This window comes from Prinia subflava, chromosome 11 (assembly GCF_021018805.1).
Source record: "Prinia subflava isolate CZ2003 ecotype Zambia chromosome 11, Cam_Psub_1.2, whole genome shotgun sequence".
Lineage (NCBI taxonomy): Eukaryota > Metazoa > Chordata > Aves > Passeriformes > Cisticolidae > Prinia > Prinia subflava.
The window spans coordinates 19,422-35,912 of record NC_086257.1 but is presented as its reverse complement, the minus strand read 5'-3'; the positions used below and the strand labels follow the sequence as shown (position 1 = coordinate 35,912).

General features: G+C 47.6%; 1 long non-coding RNA gene across 3 annotated transcripts; it reads right to left on the bottom strand.

Moving 5' to 3' along the window:
* Positions 1 to 1,998: 1,998 nt before the first annotated feature.
* Positions 1,999 to 11,546, bottom strand: LOC134556127 (uncharacterized). Of its 3 annotated transcripts, none has more exons than XR_010081587.1 (8): positions 10,848 to 11,546; positions 8,307 to 8,533; positions 7,394 to 7,434; positions 7,236 to 7,277; positions 7,078 to 7,139; positions 6,948 to 6,991; positions 4,664 to 6,756; positions 1,999 to 3,258 (listed from the first exon to the last, which is right to left on the bottom strand). It is a non-coding gene; the product is annotated as an uncharacterized LOC134556127 (long non-coding RNA). The 3 variants fall into 3 exon arrangements; XR_010081588.1 differs by having other exon boundaries at positions 7,356 to 7,434; positions 11,065 to 11,546; XR_010081586.1 differs by having other exon boundaries at positions 11,065 to 11,546.
* Between the last annotated feature and the right edge of the window lie 4,945 nt (positions 11,547 to 16,491).

The following is a 16,491-nucleotide window of genomic DNA, read 5'->3' as shown; positions in this document are numbered from 1 at the left end:
GCCCCAGGTGCCTCCGGTCAGGTGGGAAAACCTCCGCTCACCACCATCACCGACACTCCAAGATGGCGGACATGGCAACTCTGGCGAGCCCTCCTCAACTCACCTCCCCATGTTCCTGATTTCAGTTTGTAGGAGACCTTTGGCACTCCAAGCACAGCCAGGCTCACAAAACGTGGCAGCTCGCATCTGGGAGAAATCTTCAATCGTACAAATTTGGAGCAGAAAAAAGCCCAGAATCCAGGCCTGGACCAGGCACATGGAGGTGGACAGGAAGGGTGTCCCTTTCCATGGGAAACTCAACTCACCTCCCCACGTTCCGGATGCAAGTTTGTAGGAGACCTTTGGCACTCCAAGCGCAGCCAGGCTCACAACATGTGGCAGCTTGCATCTGGGAGAAATCTTCAATCATACGGACTTGGAACAGGCCGAAGCCCAGAATCCAGGCTGGGTCCAGGCATATGGAGGTGGACACGAAGGGTGGCCCTTTTCCATGGGAAACTCAACTCACCTCCCCATGTTCCTGATGTCAGTTTATAGGAGACCTTTGGCACATCAAGTGCAGCAAAGCTTGCAAAATGTGGCAGCTTGCATCTGGGAGAAAGCTTCAATCGTACGGACTTGGAGCAGGCCAAAGCCCAGAATCCTGGCCTGGGGCAGGCACATGGAGATGGACACAAAGGGTGGCTCTTTTCAGAGGGATAATAAGGTCACCTCCCCATGTTCCTGATGTCAGTTTGTAGGAGACCTTTGGAACTCCAATCGCAGCCAGGCTTGCATAATGTGGCAGCTTGCATCTGGGAGAAATCGTCAATCGTTTGGACTTGGAGCAGGCCGAAGCCCAAGCTGCGGGTCTGGGCCAGGCACATGGAGGTGGACACGAACGGTGGCCCTTTTCCATGGGAAACTAAACTCACCTCCCCATGATCCTGATGTCAGTTTGTAGGAGACATTTGGCACTCTAAAAACAGCCAGAGTTCCAAAATGTGGCATCTTGCATGTGGGAGAAATCTTGAATGCCACTGAATTTTTACAGGCAGAAGCCGATAGGGCAGGATTGGGCAGGATGAGGGTGGTGGACACGAATGGTGGCCCTTTTCCATGGGAAACTGAACTCACCTGGCCATGTTCCTGGTGTCAGATTGTGGGAGACATTTGGCACTCCAAAAGCAGCCCGAGTTCCAAAATGTGGCATCTTGCATCTGGGAGAAATCTTGAATGCCACGGCATTTTTGAAGGCCGAAGCCGAGGTGGCTGGATGAGGGAGGTGGACATGAATGGTGGCCCTTTTCCATGGGAAACTAAACTCACCTGGCCATGTTCCTGGTGTCAGATTGTGGGAGACATTGGGCACTCCAAAAGCAGCCCGAGTTCCAAAATGTGGCATCTTGCATGTGGGAGAAATCTTGAATGCCACGGCATTTTTACAGGCAGAAGCCGATTGGGCAGGATAAGGGTGGTGGACACGAACTGTGGCCCTTTTCCATGGGAAACTAAACTCACCTGGCCATGTTCCTGGTGTCAGATTGTGGGAGACATTTGGCACTCCAAAAGCAGCCCGAGTTCCAAAATGTGGACTCTTGCATGTGGGAGAAATCTTGAATCATACTGCATTTTTGCAGGCAGAAGCAAATGTGGCAGGCTGAGGGTGGTGAACAGGAAGGGTGGCCCTTTTCCATGGGAAACTAAACTCACCTCCCCATGCTCCTGCTGTCAGTTTGTCAGCTTTCTCCAAGGCGGTATGATGTAAGATTTTTCCCAGATGCAAGGTGCTACATTTTGGAAACCTGGCTGTGCTTGATGTATCAAATGTCTCCTACAAACTGACATCAGGAACATGGGGAGTTGAGTTCCATTTCCCATGGAAAAGGCCACCGTTCGTGTCCACCCCCAAGTGCCCTAACCAACCCTAACCCTAACCCCCTATCCCCAACCCCCTAACCCTATCCAAAAACACACCCAGAGCCTCCCCCAAAATAAGATTTTCTAGACAATTCCCAGTTTTGCTTGAAACAAATTCTATTTTTGTGGGAAACAATGGTACCAAGACCCAAAAGAAACACTCCATGGCATCCAAGGAACAGCAATTAGGCCAGGATTTAAGTTTTAATGCGATTCATGTAATTTAAAATGCAGTAAATTGAACTTCACTGAGAGATTCATTATAGCAATTAAACACTCAGCAATTGTTCCTGGGAATTTACAGAATTTTGTGGATATGGTGCTGAACAATGCTTGATTTACTAACATTAATTTGGTACATTTCCTTGGAAATGTGCCTTAAGATGTACAAAAATTCCAATTAGTATGGAATATTCGAAGAAATAAATATTCCCTTACTAAAATCAGAGAGAGGAAAATCATCAAATAAAAGGAATGAATAACATCTAAATCTCAGCTTGCCTAGAAAACAACCTCAGGATTTTTTATAAGTAAAAACTTTTGGAACAGTCAGGAAGTTGGTGGAAGCTTATGATGATTTAAAATCTGCTTCCTCTGCTCTGATTTTAAAGGGTAGTGTGAACTAAACATGTGTAGTTATTCCTATCCCAGAATGATCTGTATTTTGTGGTAGTAACAATGCAAATAAACTCCGATCTTACTTATATTTTGACATCTGAAACTCTCAGCAGAGTGTGGAAGTTTCAATGGAACAAAAGAGCCACAATTCTCAGAATAACAAAAGTCAACTTGGCAAAAATCAGGAACTTTATTTACAAATCCATGGAGGAGGAGTGTTGCTCTGGTTTTTCTGGCTTTTTAAAGCCTTCTACTTGTTCAGAAGATGTTTCTGTTCAATATGAACGGTCAGTTTTTCACTCTCACACTTTGGAACATAAGCAACCGTTCTTGTTTTTGTTCACTGGCCTTTGTTTACATATTTCTAGCCTGAAAATAATGTTGGTTGACAGCTGGTCTGGCCAGTGGGGTGAAGGGGTAGTAACCTCAGATGCAATCCATAACCAGACCCACAAATGTATAAAAATGGAAGAAATAAACAGGCTCGCCCTCTTTTTGGGGAGTGGCCTTTCACTGTGGGCCTCCTGCCTCCATGTTGTTGTTTTGTGTGCCATTCCAACAGAGGAGGATGACACCAGGAACAGACTACAGCTGAAAGTAACCATTTATTGGAAAAGGTACAAAATCAAATGGACAGTGTCTGGTTATGGTCAAGCAATTATCCAGGCATCAGAGAGAAAAGTGAGAACCTTGGACTGGGTATAAGGCCTTCCAGTGGCTCTCTCCATTTTTGCCAACTACCTGGAAGAGGAAAAACAACAGGAATAAAGTGGCAAACCTGGGCAGGACGTCCTTGCTTCAGGCAGATGGAAGTGCCCCTCCCAGAGAGTGAGTCCAGGTTGGGCGTTGGGGAGCTCCAGCAATCTGGGACCGCCCATGGCATTAAAAGGCTGGAAAAGCACCCCCGGCTGCCTGGGTTGGGTGGTGGGACACAGCAAGGTCTGGACACTGGGGCAGCAGTTGGATCTGGGACTGCAGAACAGCCCAAACCCAGGTTCAACATGCAGCAGTACAGGCAGCAGGCCCCAGGAGAAACTCAGTGGGGAGAACGCCCCCAGATGCTCCCTCTGCACACTCCACGTTCCTTGCCTTTGGCAGCTCTGCCAGGGCCTCCCTCAGAACACTGACCTCACCATGCAGCTCCTACTAAATACAAGAACCTATGGAAGTCATCCAGAAATGCAGGGATTTCAAATTATTAAGAACCAACACAGCAGCAATATGCGTCCAAACTGTGCTGCAAACCAGCAGCTCTGAGGAGATGCAGGGATTTATTCCAGAGGGGACACAAGGATCCCTCAAGCAGCCAATATTTCTCTCAGGGTCTTTCCACTGCTCTCTGAGGACAAAAGCAGCAGTTTTTCCATGGTGTTCCCCTTTCCATCAAATACAAAGACTTCTGTCCTCCTCAAACTCCATGTTCAGGAAAAGAAATAGGAATATTATCATTACATAGACTGTCCAGGAGGGTGTGACTGAGGCAGGATCACCAGCTCCCAACCCACTGCTGCATCTGGATTTCTGACCAGTCCTTCCCACCCTGCCCTTCCCAGCACCATTCCCTGGTGTCATATCCACAGACACCTGTCTCCATGCAGCTTAAAAAGCCAAAGAAACCAAAAGAAAGAAGATCAAAAATTAATTCATATGCTTCTAGTCTGGGGAGAATGAGGGAGGTCTAAAAACTGTATTCATTTTAGAAGAGCAGAGCAATTTTTAAATGACCTTGAATATCAGTGAAGGGCAGCAAAAGCTGATAAACTCCTTTATTAACTTATTAGCAGCAGAAAAACAGAAGTTTTAAGTTAAGTTACAACCAACTTTTGCTGATAAAAATTAAGGAGGTGGCATGTTGGTGTCAGTGCTTTTAAGTTTCTAAAAATAGAGGATATTTGTACCATGAACACATTACTGAAAGAGCTTATTTTAAAATAGGACTTTTCAAAATAAAGTCAGCAACAAAGGAAAGTCTCAAAAACAAAATAGAAGCCTCACATATTACAGAAAGATGACTTTGGTATGTATAACTTGGCAGCCTTCCCTGTTTTCAGTCCTTATCAATAAATTTTAACAAGATGACAAAACCTTGCAGAAAATTTTAAAAAAACCCAAAATCCAGGACAAAGCTAAACATTTTCCCAAGTACCTTCAGTGTGCAAGTCTCTCACCCACAGCTGTTTCCTCCTTGGTATGCTCTGCCACAGATCTAATCCATCCGCATCTGAAAGAGAGTTAGCACAAAAGTCAGAGCGCTGCAGGATAACTTAAAAGCCCCAGGCATCTTGTGCCCATACAGAAATACCCTCTACACTCCCACTACACCCTACACTGCAAACTTCAAGTCCCCGGGACATGTCCTATTACCCCTACACCCAGGCTACGCAGCAGGGCAGAGCAGCGCAGGGCCAAACGCACACCAACACCCGTGACACAGGACACCACCATCGAGAGGGACACAACAGGGAGAGAAAAGGCTCGGCAAGAAGAATGACCCTGAGGGCAGAGAGAATGAGGAAGGAGATGACCAAGCTAAGACCGATGGGGAGCCGATGAGGCTCAAAGAACCCAGCAGCAAGAAGATGCCAGCAGAACTGCTTCGTCCAAGAACCGCAAAGATAGATGCCTGAGAACCCTACGGTCAGATACCTCGACCTAGCTCGGCATTCTTACAAGGCTTAAGCCACCACAATGGATCGTTGCAGTGCACAGCTGTCAGAACAGCTCAGAACAAGACCTGAAAAGACCTGGGACCGAATGCCTCTAAAGAAAGATGCGATTCCGATGTGCGTGCGAGCTCTCGAGTCCAAGGCGCTGAGCCAAGGAACGCAGAGAACGCAAATGCTAAGACCAAAGCCAGGGATTCCAGAAGGTCCCTTGCAGGGCTATGGACGATGACACAGAAGGCGAGACACCCAAAAGATACAGAGTGCACAACAGACAAGTGACTCCACATGGCCTGGGACTGCTCTGCCCTGCACACCTCAGCACTGTGATCAAAATGGAGACTTCCCCTCAATGTGGCCTAAAGGGTCACATCTTGGCCATCCCGGACTGCAAATCTGACTCAAAAAACCCTCCTGCTGACGCCTGACTGGCCACCCCACTTTCAACCCCTCTGTGGCTCACAGCCCTCCACTTATCTCTTTGATGTCTGGGCATGCCAATCAGCATTGGGTGCAAAACAAAGCCGCCTCGCCCTCGAGGAATTTCCCGCCGGCACCAGGCTGTCATCTCTCAGGCGGCTACAATAAAGGAAACTAAATGTGAACGCATGGCCTTGGCAGCACGACTTCCAACATCTGAAGAATCTGCAACTTACCATCTTCTATGAATGCCTGAGTCTTTGAGTAATACATTTAGCCATGCTCAGAGGCTCAAACTTGCAGAGCCAAAGTCCTCATGGCATTATTGGGTCAATGACTACCCACCATAGCCTCCATAAAGGGTGTGAGCATCCCTGGTTGCAATAGGAGAAGGAACCAATGGTGGGCATATCCCGTTAGCAAGAAACCCAGGGGAATCCCAGCCCCACTGCTGCATTCTGCCTAGCCTAGTCTTTGGTTTACTCCCTGCACCTCTCAGGAGTTCTGGCATTGTCTTGCATTAGGATTCCTGCCTGCACCTACTCTCAGGAAAACAGGAGTGTTGGGAGGGCTGCTCTGAGGGCAGGTATACCTGGACTCTAGCTTGTATCCCTGCCTGTAGCCCTTATTTTCACTGTGTGCTCTCTAGCCCTTGAGTCCTTTCCCTCTCAAGTCCTCCCTCAGCCTCTGTGTGTCACTGTCAAGTGCCCTGCTGAACCCTACAACCTGCATCTTGGGTTCCTCCTAGGACATGGATCCCAGGGTGGGCCAGGCATCCCCTGGTGCACCCTAACCCTGTGGACTCTTGAAGATAGCTGACACCACAAAGCTCTCTAGAACATGGAGAGGGGGCAGAACTGCCCTGGCCAGGGAAGGCGCCAACGAGGCTGAGAAGAAATGCTCTCCCTTTACTCACGAATGGTCCATCCCTCTAGGACCCTCTCATCTAAGCTAGCTTTAAATTGCCTCCTAGAATGGAAAAGGTTTTTCCTCTTCTCCTGACCACCAGCCCCAACACTTATCTTTCAGGAGATGAGTAGACAAAATCTGTTCTTGATGGAAAAGAACGTGTCGGCATCATGAACGTTGAGACATTCTCTGCATCCGCTTCAGTGCTGCCATATCCAAACTCGGGCTCCGCACCTCCACAGGGTACCTAGGACCATGAAAATGAAAATGTGATGATCCCCTCCAGAAGAATAATCCCCAGGTCTCCTCCACACCGCTGTCCTGGCTCATCTTGGATCTTCATTCGACTCCAGAGGCTGCCCAGAGGATACCTGCAAAATGATAAGGTACATGCTTAACCCCTCACCCAGGAGCCACCCTGCCTAAATGCCCGCTCACCTGCTCTCCCACATTCCTCGGCACACCTAGGGCAGCAGCAGCACCTGCAAAGAAATCCAGCAAAAATGCATGCTGAGATAGTGCAAAACAGCAACCTTTGCAGTCCAGCTGAGGTATGCCACAAGTGTACCTTAAGCTTACACCCATCTGGCCTCTGGCATCCAGGGCTGGGACATCCGGCAAGTGAACCAACTAAAATAAAAAAAACAACAGTGGATGCTTAGAGTTGCACCAGAAATTAAGACCTGAGCAATAAAAACTGCTTTTATCCCACCAGTCACTGCTCACCTTGCTCCATTGACCTTTACTGCCAATACCCAGCTTTACTTCCTAAAAATAAACACAAAGAATGACACTGCAATGTAGCCACCGTTCACACCTCCCCTGCAAAGACCAACAGTGACCAACCTTCTTCTTCAGGCCGTGGGGGAGGAGAACACCCTCACCTGGGATGGGGCACTCTGCCACAGATTTAATCCAATTGCATCTGAAAGAGAGTTAGCACAAAAGTCAGAGCGCTGCAGGATAACTTAAAAGCTCCAGGCATCTTGTGCTCATCTAGAAATACCCTCTACACCCTACACTGCAAACTTCAAGTCCCCGGGACATGTCCTATTACCCCTACACCCAGGCTACGCAGCAGGGCAGAGCAGCGCAGGGCCAAACGCACACCAACACCCGTGACACAGGACACCACCATCGAGAGGGACACAACAGGGAGAGAAAAGGCTCGGCAAGAAGAATGACCCTGGGGGCAGAGAGAATGAGGAAGGAGATGACCAAGCTAAGACCGATGGGGAGCTGATGAGGCTCAAAGAACCCAGCAGCAAGAAGATGCCAGCAGAACTGCTTCGTCCAAGAACCGCAGCAAAGATGGATGCCTGAGAACCCTACGGTCAGATACCTCGACCTAGCTTGGCATTCTTACAAGGCCTAATCTGCCACAATGGATCATCGCAGTGCACAGCTGTCAGAACAGCTCAGAACAAGACCTGAAAAGACCTGGGACCAGATGCTTCTGAACAGAGATGCAATTCCAATGCGCATGCAAGCTCCTGAGTCAAAGGCACCAAGCTGAGGAATAGGGAGATGTTAAGAACGGTGCCTGGTGTTTCCAAGAGGCTCCTCAAAGGGCTAAGGCAGAAGACATTGCACATGAAACACCCAAAAGACACAGAGTGCACAACAGACAAGTGACTCCACATGGCCTGGGACTGCTCTGCCCTGCACACCTCAGCACTGTGATCAAAATGGAGACTTCCCCTCAATGTGGCCTAAAGGGTCACATCTGGGCCATCCCAGTCTGCAGAGCTGACTCCAGTCCCCTCCTCGTGAGTCCCCACCCAGCACCGTGCTTACATCCCCTCTGTGGCTCATAGCCCTCCACTTATCTCTGGGACTTCCGGCGATGAGAATCTGCGTCGGGTGCAGATGGAAGGCCCTCCTGCCCTCAGGGAATTTTCTGCTGTCCCCGGGCTGCTGTGTCTCAGTCAGCTCTCACAAAGTAAACCAAACATCAGGGCACGATCTCAGCAGAGCTGTTGGCCGCTCTGTGAGGGGGTCTCAGTGTAATATGAGTGGACCACCTGAAACGCACAAACAACAGTGGATGCTTAGAGTTACACCAGAAACACCACTGCCCTAACCACACAAATACATGAACTTCAAAAAAGAAAACTCAAAAAAAATTGCATCAAAAAAAGCCAACTCTGATTACTCATAATCAAACTACTAAATAAAATGAAAATACCTTGTCCAATTCCTTTAAAAAAACTCCAATATATACCCAGAGCTCCACCAAAATTAAAAAGACCTGTCTCTAACCAAATAAAAAGCAAAATCTCATGTGTTTTGATATACATAAACATATTAACCTAACACATCAGAACCCCAAAAACTTAAACCTCAGTCAACACTGGTATGCCATATACAATAATCCCATCACTACATACAAAATCAAAATCCACTTCTATTACTAACACAGCAAAAAAAAAATCACAACTGTTAACTGTAATAAAACCTAAAAAAAACCTAATTAAAAATAAAATTTAAAAGTCTCACTGTAACTAACCCCAAACACTTCAAATTTCCTTCAAAACAAATATTTTAAGTGCCAAAACCCCTCAAACATGTAAAATAACTACTACAAAAATGTCCTCTACCTACCACGCCACCAACATCACATAAAACAAACAAGTTACTGTCTTCATACAGCACACCCATACAAAAAAATCTAAATCTTCCTAAAATCTTTCAAGTAAATACAAATAAAAACTTTAATCACATTAACAAAAAAACCCCAAATAAACACAAACTAAAAATCTCCACCATACAAACAAACAACACTAGACTCTTTTCACTAACAATTCTTATCACATCATAAAAATAAAACAAAAATTAAAAACAACCATATAGAATTCCACACAACAAATCAGAAAAAACTTGTAAGAGACAAATCAAACCAACTTGCTAAACTAAAAACTGTACTAAACAAAAACTGACCCTAAACATGACTAAAAAAACCCTACACTAACTCATAAATAATAACCACTACTCTAATTAAAAAACTCAAACTAATGAACAACATGAAAAAAATCTGAACTACTAAAAAAGGATGTCACTACCCCAAAAAACTACCCAAGAAAATCCACCATATCACTACCCATGTTTGCAGAAATAAAACAAATAAGACCCACCAAACAAACAAATCAAACTACAAATATAAAAATATCACAAAAAACTTAAATTAACAACACCAATAATATTGTTCTTAACTCAATAAACCCATAATGCCTCAAACCATCCAAACAAAAATATCACCTATAAATACACACGAAAGATCAATTTAACCATGAACATACAGTATCTCCCAAATTATCTGAAGCTATCCAACATATACTGCAACCAAACAAACTAAATAAATACATCCCTGCAATAAAATAAACAATAATCCAACCACATGTATTAGAAAACCCTAACAAATCAACTACATCACACTATCTCAAACCAACCAAAACAAACACTACATACTCACTGCAATAAAAAAACCACCACTAAATGACTGAAAGCGTACCCTGTGTCTCACACTACATCCCATTACACCCTTGTAAACCTTAGAAAGCATAGCCTTTAAAAAAAACAAAAACACAACAAAACCCAGTTTAAAAACAACCTGATCAACACGTGAAATAAGAAATAGAACATAAAATAAATAGACTATATCCCTTATTGTACACCATCAACAAACAAAATGAAATTACACAGTGAATTAGTAAAAACCACTAAACGGAAAAAACTTTCAAAAATTAAAAGCTGCATCTAACAAAACACCCAAATCTCCACCAGCCAAGCTAGCCCTACCCAATCTGGATCCCTCCATACCATAAATAAAAACAAAACCTCAATAACAGATATCGAAAGTCTATTTAAAAGGCTACCTAATTTAATTCTACCTCAAATACAAACAAACCCATCCATAAAGTTATCTGCACTCAAAAACCAAATAAATAACACCAAAATATAAAGCAGAACACTGTATACCACAAAAAAAATAATACTGAATTAAAACCACATTTAAAAACCACTATTTATTAAAACCCCAGGTGAAGGGGGATTTTACTCAATTTAAACACAGCCAAGAACAGAAGAGGATTTCTTCCTTCAATTTAAACTTCTTTTATCTTCATAACCCCCATTTTTTTTTTTCTGGGGGCAGCAGGGAGGGATTGGCAAGATAAAATTGAAAAGCAAAAGGGGAAAAGTCCCCTGTACAACCCCCACTGGCTTACCGGCTGCTGCCCCATCTAGCACAAAGTTTTGCCCCCCAGCACCTCCTTCAAGCAGTGCCCCACACGCAAGTGTACCCAGCTGCTCCACCAGACCCAAAGAAGAGGCTCCTACCATTGCTCCATAAGACACTCCTGGCAGCACAATACAGGCACCTCTCCTCCAGCAGCTCCATGCCAAAGTGAGCTGAGGCTCCCTTTTTAAAGCACCCCGGCAGGAGCCGCCCCCTCATCAACCTAACAACTCTCACCTGCCAGTGCTCTGAGCCCTCATCAACCTAACAGCCCTCACTGGCAGTGCTCTGAGCCCTCATCAACCTAACAGCCCTCACCTGGCTGCTGTCACTCCGAGCGTGAGGGCAGGGGCAGAGGGGACCTGCTGCTCGTTCCCTGGACAGCTCATTGTCTGCACCTGACACACTGGGGCACCGGGCTCTCTTCTGTCGGGCCTAGGCCTGGAGATCACCTGGGCGCACTCCAGGGCAACGTGTTCAACACAAGAGTGCTCCGGTGCTCCATGTCCTGGGCTGCAGCAGACCTCTGCAGCAGATCCCTGCCCAGGGATTGCTCAGCTTCCTCCTGCAGCTCAGCCAGGAGAGCCCCAGCTCAACAGAATTCATTTCCCCGCTCCCCCCGCCGCCGATTCCCGTGTTTGGCTGCAAAAACAAGACCGGCCAGGGACCCCCTGCCCCACGGAGCCTCCGGCCCCTCAGAGTGAGCCGGGGGGACCGGGGCCAGGCTCGGGACGGAGCCTGAGCTGGGGTTGGGAGCAGAGCCTGAGCCAGGACCAGGCTTGGAGCAGAGCCTGAGCCGGGATCGGGCTTGGGGCGGAGCCAGGGCTGGGGCAGAGCCTGGGCTGGGATCGGGCTTGGAGCAGAGCCAGGGCTGGGGTGGAGCCAGGGCTGGGGCTGAGTCAGGGTTGGGGCTGAGGCGGAGCCTGAGCCGGGGCTGGGGTGGGGCCAGTGCTGGGCTCAGGGTGGAGCCCGGACCAGGGTGGGGGCGGTTCCTGGGGTTCGCTGTCCAATCAGCGCCTCCGATGCTTCAGCGAGCCCACCAATCGTGTGCCGGGAGGGGATTCCAAAGGGTGCCGGGAGGGATGGCTTCTCTGCTTGCTCTGTGTGGAGCTGCTTGGAGCATCTCTGTGGATGTGCGGCTTCTCCAGGCTGTGTTAATGCGGTGAGAATGCGTTTGTATATTTCTTTATGAGACGTGGTGTGTTTAGGTGTGTATAATGTGGTGGGGGGTACCTGGTGGGGCTGTTGTTCTGTCTGTCTGTTGGAGTTTGCCTCGGAATCCCAAGGCCTTTTCCTGTCTGGGGTTGGGAGGCAAACCCAACTTCATTTGGGTTTAATTTGAGTTGCTTTAACTTGGTTTGTTTCTGGTCTTTTTTGGTGTTGAGTTAAGGTTCTGTATTCATTTTCCCTTTTGCTTGTGGTTTCCTATGGTTTGGGGTGGGGGGGGGGTGGTGGTTTGTCCATGCTAGAGAGTTGTCTTGAGGTCTTCTATAAGTCAGAGTTATGCTGAGCTTTGGTGTTTTTGCAGGCGAGAGGGAGATGTGTACTCTCAGGGTCTGTTGTTCAGGGAAGGTAGAGAGGCTTTTCTGCCTTTGTTTTTTTTCCCTTTAATCTTTTGTGGTGCCTGGGCCTGGCTGGGGTCTGTGACTGGGACAGGAGTTGAGAAGTTGTGCTCTCTTTCCAGATGTTGCTGTGCCTGCATCCCTGGGTGGGGGGGATAGGGGCAGGGAGGCACGAGGGTGTTTTTTGTTATTTCAGACTCCTGCTGAGGGATGGGAGTTACGAACTGAAACCCTTGTGGGGAAAGCTGTCTGAGCCCTGTAACATGGTTACATGATGGAGTGCAGGATTTGGTAGAATAGTTGGACTGCATGTGTTACTGAAGATTTAAATGAGCCTTTAACTTGGAAAGAACATGGCAGGAAGAAACAGCCTTTTGAGGTTTGTGTTCTTGGCTGATTTATGAAGTGATTTAAATAATAAAATTTCCTTGGAAGCTGCTACCAAGTTTGTAAGAGCTACTTACTAGAAGTAGAGGCAGCTTTTGAGTAATGTGAATTATTTCTGCTAGCTTAAGCCTTCCTTTTCAAGGTGTTCGGGTGGCCTCAGCCCTGGGCAGAGCAGTGGTACCTGAGGGGGAGGGAAGTCGCAGGGACAGAGGTGTTAGAAAAGGTGTGTGAGATCTCCCTTAGATGTCCCTAGTCTGGGAAGGTGCTGAACACCAAATGAAACTCGGGACAGCCTGGGTTTTGTTTGCTTTTGGGTTGGTGGTATGGTTTTGGGCTTTTATCACTAGGGCAAAGAATATTTAACTTTTCTTGCCTGGAGGAGCTCTTTTCCTGGTCTCGGCTTTGTTATGTAGTGTGATGGTTTTGCACCCCAAACTTTGGGTGCTGGGTCCAGCGTTTGGTGCTTTTGTCTAGCTCAGGAGTATTTCCTATTGGAAATGGATTTTTGAGTTCTCAGGATCTATGTTCAAAGGCATGCAAGGATTTCCTAGTCTGTGGAAATCTTTTATGATTTTTCTTTCTGTTTGGTATTACTTATGGATCGAGATAGGTTTTTGTTTTTGTGCTCTGTAGATCAGCATACACGGAAGGTGTATTGATCCCCCCACACCGAGCAGTGCAGGTGCACAGTGGTTCATTCAGCTCCAGCAGGGTGAGGAGTGTCTGCTTCTATTTCCAGCAGGCTGAACCCAAACCCTGTGGCCCTAATAGACAGTACTAATTGCACCTTTTCTTCTCTCGAGGTCCCTGGCAAGTGCTGGACAAGAACTGAAATGAGATTTCCTGGTCCTGGGCAGAGAGTGAAGCAGCAAATGGAGTTGGGAGAGTTTCTGTGAGTCCCAGCTTGATGAGTCCCTGTTTGTGAGGCTTGTTTGGTGTTGTCCCTTTGTTACCTCTTTGTTTCTCTTTATGGTGTTTTTGAGGCTGCTGTGATCAATGGTTCTGTAAGTTTTAGATTGAACTCCTGCTTAGTTTTCAGTCTTTCAGGAAAGGTGGACAGGAATGTGACAACCTGCAGGAGGCATTCCCAGAGCTGTTTGTTTCAGTGCTGTCTTCTCTCTCTGTTCTGCTTTTCTTGTTAGAGGAGGGACTGGTTCATTTGGGTTTTTCTTTGCCATCCTTGGGGGCCGAGGTGGTTTGGGCACAAGCCAAAGGAGAATTCCCAATGGAGTTTTAGTGAGAGCTGCTACTGGGTGTCCCAGAATGGTTTGTTTGGTGTTGATTTCATGTGACAAACAGTTGAACGTGATTTCCTCCCAGAATTTTCCTAGGAAAATAATAAAGATCCTTACTGAAGCCCTTCCTTGTTTTTATTGCTGGGAATGTTTTTGTTCCATCTCCCTTAGTAGCTGGGGACTCCAAGGTGCCCCGTGTTGTGGTCTGGCATTGCCAGTCATGGGGTTTCCTTTAGGAAAGCAGCTCCTTGAGGACGTGCTTCAGTTGGAATATTTCTTTGAGCTGGAGAGCTGGGAGAGGCATTGTGGTGACAGTCTCAGTAGTTTTTCATGGTTTCCAGGCTCTTTCCCCCAGTTGCTTCCAGGCCATTTCAGAGTGTGATGCGGAGCAGAATTGCTGCAGTTGGGCTGTAAATACAGTTCAGCCAGAATGGGTCCATCAACTTCAGCACCACAGGTGCTGTGGCATCAGTGAGTTTGCCATAACTTGTGGAGTCCTGAGGCCTGGACAACAGGCCCTGAGCTCCAATTGACCTCGAGATGAAGGTTTAAGCCAAATGTTGTGTTTGTATCCCCTCAGTAGGGAAATAGCCAGGATCATTAGTGTTCTGGACTAGATCTCTGCTCGTTACTGAAACATGGCTTGACTTCCCCATGTTTAGAGGCCAGACAGGGCCCTGAAATCAGTCCTGTGGCCTTGTTGGGAGGTGCAGGGCCAAAGGCAGCTCCTGGATTGCTCCTGAAGCCCTGGCCAGGAGGAGGCCGAACTTGGCTGTTCCCACCCTGGACGTGGTGTGAGCCTGTTTCTGGCACCCAGTTGTCCAAGCTAGGCCCTGTCCCAGCACAGTCTCTTTGCCTGTGGGTGGATGCAACCGTGGGAATTCCCAGTTCTGGGGTGGGGCTCTCCTGTGCTTGGCTGTGACAGGGGATTCCCAGCTGCTGTGCAGCTCTGGAGGATGGTGGAGTCTCAGGGTCTGTGGTGCTGGATCTCAGTTCCTGTAGGTGATCTTGGGAAGCAGTGCTGAGGGACATTGCTGAGCCTCTCCTTGTGAGATTCTTGGCTGCTGTGAGCTGTGGTAAATGACCCTGAATTCCTGAGGCTGGTGCTGACCCTGCCTGTGGGTAAAAACTACTGGGAGGGCTGGAAAGGTTTGGGTCTGAGTACCCTTTGGTCATTCTGCTGCCAGCCTGGTGTACTCCTGGAAGTGCCACTCACCTGCCAGGATTGAGGAGCAGCTGGCTGGGTGCTGGTTCGGTTCTGCAGTGGGGAATGGCAGCCACCGAGGGGACTTAAGGAGAAACTGGGAGATGGCCTGGGGGAGGTTGAACGGGAACCTCCTCCACTCCTGAAACTTGATACCAGGACAGTGGAGACATGACTATTTCACTGTAGCTCAGGGTTCCTTGGGATAATGAACAAAGCGTGCAAAGGTCTTTCAAGGTGCGAGGTATTACTTCCTACTCCACATTGGCGTGAGGAACCAGGGGGATGATCTTAGTTTCCTATGGAAAATGGCCACTGTTGGTGTCCACACAATGTGCCTGGCACAGACCCTGATCCTGGGGTTCTGCCTGCTAAAATGCCATAAAAATGGAAGATTTCTCCCAGATGCAAGCTAAAATGTGTTAGAAGCCGGGCTGCGCTTAGAGTGCCAAATGTCTCCCACAATCTGACATCAGGAACATGGCCAGGTGAGTTTAGTTTCCCATGGAAAAGGGCCACCGTTCGTGTCCACCACCCTCACCCTGCCCCATTGGCTTCTGCCTGCCAAAATGCCGTAAGGATCAAGATTTCTCCCACATGCAAGATGCCACATATTGGAACTCTGGCTGCTTTTGGAGTGCCAAATGTTTCCCACAATCTGACATCAGGAACATGGGAAAGGTGAGTTTATTATCCCAATGAAAAGGGCCACCGTTCGTGTTCTCCACCACCCTCATCCAGGCACATTGGCTTCCGCCTGCCAAGATGCCATAAGGATCAAGATTTCTCCCACATGCAAGATGCCACATATTGGAACTGTGGCTGCTTTTGGAGTGCCAAATGTGTCCCACAATCTGACATCAGGAACATGGGGAGGTGAGTTTATTATCCCATGGAAAAGGGCCACCGTTCGTATCCACCACCCTCACCCTGCCACCTTGGCTTCTGCCTGCCAAAATTCTGTAAGGATCAAGATTTCTCCCACATGCAAGATGCCACATGTTGGAACTCTGGCTGCTTTTGGAGTGCCAAATGTCTCCCAAAATCTGACATCAAGAACCTAGGGAGGTGAGTTTAGTTTCCCATGGAAAAGGGCCACCGTTCGTTTCCACCACCCATTGCCATGCACATTGGCTTCTGCCTGCCAAAATGCCATAAGGATCAAGATTTATCCCACATGCAAGATGCCACATTTTGGAACTCTGGCTACTTTTAGAGTGCCAAATGTTTCCCACAATCTGACATTAGAAACATGGGGAGGTGAGTTTAGTTTGCCATGGAAAAGGGCCACCGTTCTTGTCCACCACCCTCCTCCTGGCATATTGGCTTCTGCCTGCCAAAATGCCGTAAGGATCAA